Here is a 5,510-nt window from a genome sequence, read left to right as displayed (position 1 = left end):
GTTCTCCCACAGTGGGCGGCTCTTCATTCTCCCAGTCCCCGCCTTTGCCTTCTGCAGCTTGGGCGGTGAGGATTGGGCACTTGCTGGTGAAGACCGAGGCAAAAAAGTCAGCGAGTACCTCTGCCTTCTCTGTATCCCGGGTAACCAGGCCTCCCGTTTCGTTCCGGAGAGGGTCCACATTTTCCCTCATTTTCCTTTTATCTCCGACGTACCTATAGAATCTTTTCCTTTTCGTAGTGACAAGTCCTTTCATTTGGAGCAGTCTGTAGATTTTGTTAAAAGCTTGTTACACTTTTCTGTGCTTTTAAGATGTTAAGAAAAATTTAAATTTCTTTTTTAAGAAAAATAGATTTGGCAATGTTCTCAGTATTACTTTCCCAAACACCAATTTGTTATTGAAACTTACCCCAGTTTTATTTACTAGTGCAAACCATTTATTAGTTTTGTGTCCATGACATTTATAATTTACAGCGCTTCAGCAAGTTGGCAGATCTTATGACAATGTCACATCAAAGTCAGTTTGAATTAATTCATTAATTAAAGAATCTATTGTAATTTGATTTCTTTTCAACAATTGTCAGTGATAGTGTCTGCTGCCAGCTAATATTGATTATTTAAAACAACAACAACAACAACAAAAGATAATGGCTAGCTGAGTAGAATTGCATTGCTTAAGGCTTGCAGCTGATCTTACAGCTAATAATATGAATGTGTTGCAATCAGTTCTGATACGATGTTCAGATTGCATATCCTTGATAAGGAAAAAAAAAGGAATCAGAGATTTGACTATGTAGGCTTGTCCTGGTTTCAGCTGGGATAGAGTTAATTTCCTTCCTAGTAGCTGGCACAGTGCTGTGTTTTGGATTTAGGATGAGAACAATGTTGATAACACACCGATGTTTTAGTTGTTGCTAGGTAGTGCTTACACTAGTCAAGGACTTTTCAGCTTCTCATGCCCTGCCAACGAGAAGCTGGGAGAGGGCACAGCCAGGACAGCTGACCCAAACTGGCTAAAGGGATATTCCATACCATAAGACGTCATGCTCAGTATATAAACCGGGAGGACTTGGCCGGGGGGCAGTGACTGCTGCTCAGGGACTGTCTGGGCATCAGTTGGTGGGTGATGAACAATTGCACTGTGCCTCACTTGTTTTCTATATTCTTTCATCATTGTTATTCTTTTCCCTTCCTTTTCTGTCCTATTAAACTGTCTTTATCTCAACCCACGAATTTTACTCTTCTTTTTCCCGATTCTCTCCCCCATCCCACTGGGGGGGTGGGGAGTGAGCGAATGGCTGGGTGGGGTTTAGCTGCCCGCTGGGTTAAACCACAACATTACTCATTAAAACACAATGTTACTCATTATGCAGGTGATGGCAACGGTTCTTTTAAATTAAGTATTCGGTTTCTGCATTGGGATTTATATCATGTGATCTTTGATTACATATGTACAAATCAAGCATGCTGAAGGCTCAAGGCTGTCATGTCAGGAACAAATCCCAAGATAGCTAGAAAAAATATGGTTTTTATTTAGCAGAATAAAATATTCAAATCCCAAAGCCTATATGTTTTTGAATATTTTTCGTGTTTAAGATTCTGATTAGCCTTACATTTTCCTTTGCCAATTAGTAGTTTTCTTTGTTTCAGAAAAGCCTTTTCTCTTTCTTTCCTTCCCTTTATGATACTGTTTTCTCCAATCAAAGAGTTAGGGTGCTTAATTATTCAAGACGAAAAGTATATTTACCAGACATATATGGAATTAGAAGCTCTCTGGAATAATATACATGCAGGGCTGACTTCTGCTCATGATAAATTAGTGTAATTTTGGAATGGCTTAATAAGAATAAATGGTATTCAAATAGGAAGCAGCAGAATTTTTAGTAGCATTACCCTCTCCCCCACTACCTATCAACCCCAAAACAAAGCAAAAGACAGGAATAATTTTATTGGGAGAGTTTTCTGTTTATTCAACAACATTTTTTACAGTGCATAAATGTTACCTTTTAGGTGTTTGTATAATTACATGGTGTGTGCTAGCACTATCTTACATGCAGACACCATTATCCACAGCTTACTTTTTCTAAAGAAAAGTCCTGGAAACCAAATGTCTCATCTGAATTTGCTACAACTATACAAATTGCTCTCACTTAAAAAAAAAGAATAATGCCAGCAAACCAAAACGTTAAATATGAAAGAATACTTCAAGTCTAGCTCTAAGCTGAAGAAAATTCAACTCAAATTTTATCACCAACTGTATACTAAATAGTTTTTGCTTTATAAAACATTCATGCTGTACCATCTTTTTTTCCTTTTCTTTCCACAGAATTCAACATTACCAAACACAAACATTTTTTGCAATGGTGTTTCACTGTCTTTCTCTGGCCAAATAAGATCATTAATTCCTCTTGGCACAGTATACAGCTAGCACAGAGGTTTCAGTTATTCAACAGACCGGCTCCTGCACACTCTCTATTGAAACATTCCGAAGTTTAACAACTGAAGACTCATTTTGCTTAATCAGACTCTCAAGGCAAATGGTATGATTTATTTTTCTACTAATCTACATTTTATGCTCTTCTTATCTCTATTTGTCCATGCTGAATTCTGAAGTTATTCTGAAGTTAATTCTAAAATTAACTTCAGTTATAGAAATAGATTCGTGATCATATAGTTTAGCTTATATGCAAATTATGTTAAATGTAGTGCTTTGGCTAATATTCCCAGATTTTGTTGCCTAAATTATCTCACCTGCATTTAAAGTTGACTCCAAGTTTTGTCTCACACAGAGGGAGGGACCACTTGATTTTCTGTTCAGGATCAAACTCTTTTTCTCTTGAAATAATGATAATAAAATGAGAATAATACAAACAAAAAAAACCTTTGTTGTAGTGTAACTGGCCATAGTGAGCCGTCCCCCTTTTACTGAGGTGTGGAACATACATTTACCAAGGGAGAGTCTTATCTTACAATATCTCACATATCTTATGGTGACTGCCAGTTTTGAGTAAAGTTTTCTGCATTTAGAGTTGCTGTCATGTAAAATTAGAATGACCTGAAGTTTAATTAAACCTTGTAAGCAATATCTGTCTGCCCATTACAGGATAAGTACTTGTAACTCACCTTTCTGAGAGAAACTTCCTAGATCTTTTATCTTTTCACATTACTGCAAATATGTATTTTATAATGATTTTTTCCCAATCTTTTCCCCCCCACATTGTTATATATGTTATAAAACATATATATGGTCTTATATGCATATATACGTATGCCTCCCTGCCCCCCAAGTCATCCATATATTTAATTTTGATGACATCATTCTCTTTGTATAAAATATCTAGTGTGATGGTGTGGGAATGCCATGGCTTAGATCTGGCAAATATGTCTATTTGCTACAAGAGACACAAAGATGTGAAACAGTAGTAAAAAATCTAAAGTTTCCATGCACAATTTTCTGTAACTGATTACTAAAAAATATTGTCTATCCACACTGTTTTTTTCCAGCAGATGACCTTCAACTTACCTCCAACAGACTGAGCAGGTTCAGGTACGTAATAATAAAAATACTATACCTGCACAAACATTACTGTTCCTTTTGGAATAACAGACCATATATAGTGCTCCTTTGTTTACAGGACTGACTAGGACAGCAATAGCTGCAGTAGATCTTCATGGATCAGATGCACCTTTTGTCACTGTGTTAACTTGGTATGTGAAATCTTGATATGATATTCAGAAGTGTACCATAAAGTAATTCAAGTTTATCATTGGACAGGAAGCATTGAAATAGCTTGTGTTTCAATTAGGAATTGCTGCACTAGACTCTAATTTGTGGTTGATTCTAGAGGAAACTATTCAGTTAAGATGATTAATACATAATATACTTTAATTGAATTTTGGTTTTCTTTTGTAGATTAGCAGTGACATATATTGTACTTTATGTATGTTTATATATACATTTAGAGAGATTAGCTGATACCTGATACCATTGTAAGTTTGGAGATTTTTTGGATGCATTATTTTAAACAAAAAAGTATATGCTGATGTTGTTCTTTCCATACTGGCTGAATTTAGTTATTTCATTAAATAACATTTTAGATATGTAGATGAATAAACTTTCTATGTCAGGAGAAATGCAGAGACTGATTCAGCTCTTGAAAAAACCCTCAGTAGTGAACACTATATGTTACCTTGCCTATCTATCAGATAACAGAGTTTTTCTTTCAGCTACTTCTGCTTGTTTATATTAGATATGGAGTTTAAATTCTCACTGTCATCTAAATAAAATACATCCATAGAATGCAGTTTATTTGCCTCACCTCGGTCAGGTATCTCATCATATTTATTTGCAGAAGTAAGAGAGAATTTGCCCTCTACTGGTTTCAACTTGCATTAATTGAGACTTTTAAATTTAATTTTCAGTAACTCTCTTTGCATCATAGTTGAACCTATGCTGTTTACACTGTGATAAATATCACTTCATTTTTTACATGAACTATACTCTGGTGATGCGATGCACATGACGGGAGCATGATCTTGTCTTTTTTTTTCTGGCCTCATTTTTCTTCTCTTTGTTCAAGCTAATGTTCTGTTTGCTCTCCACCACCATTTTTTGGGTTTCCTTTTGTATCCAAGCAATGAAAACTCAGATGACAAAGTTAACATAGTAAACATACTCATGAAGCACATTATTACATTGAATTTCAAAAAGGAAGTGAAGATGTGAAGAGCGGTAGACAGAAATTTATTTTTCCTGCACTAACAGTGGCAAGCGAGCAGGATAAACACAGCTTCCAAACTTCATTTGAAAGAAGTTTAGTGATTGTAACACGAACATTTGAGAATGCAGACTGTTAATGGCCATTTTTTTATTCCAGTTAGAGAATGTTTAAGCTTTGCAAGAATAAAAAATTAAGTACACTTGCCCTGAGATTGTACCTTTTATCTGTTTCTTGGGAGACCAGGGCAGAAAGCTCTGTGCCTCTTGTAGCAATATCTGAGGGTGACAAAAATTGGAGCTGAAGCTACAAATAGCCTTAAAAATCATAAACCATTTTCAGGTCCTTTCTGAGGATAACCAGATGACTGTTATAGAAACTTACTCTTAAGTCTTTGTAATAGCGAAATGACACATAAAGAAATATAAGGTAGAAAATGTGGTAAATAATACTAGAAAAACAGCGAAGACTACATTTTCTGATTGCGTGCACCATCATTGGTGGGTATTGTTCTTCTGGAGGGCACAGTTTGACTCAACAGTGGGAGGACAACTCCCTTTCCCTCCATCTTTGAAAATAAGGGATTAATTTTGGAATTTTAAATTTGGGCTTACTACATTTGCTACATTTTGGGATGCTAATGTGCATTTTCATGTTAGATTTAGGGAGCTCAGTACTCATCTTACGCCTGTAAGAAGAACGGGTGGGGAAGACGACCGGCCTGGCTGAACGGGGAGCTCTTGCTGGGACTCAGGAAAAAAAGGAGAGTTTACCACTTGTGGAAGAAGGGGCAGG

This window comes from Aptenodytes forsteri, unplaced genomic scaffold, assembly GCF_000699145.1.
Source record: "Aptenodytes forsteri isolate BGI_AS27 unplaced genomic scaffold, ASM69914v1 Scaffold81, whole genome shotgun sequence".
NCBI classification, from domain to species: domain Eukaryota; kingdom Metazoa; phylum Chordata; class Aves; order Sphenisciformes; family Spheniscidae; genus Aptenodytes; species Aptenodytes forsteri.
This window is presented reverse-complemented; position numbering follows the sequence as displayed.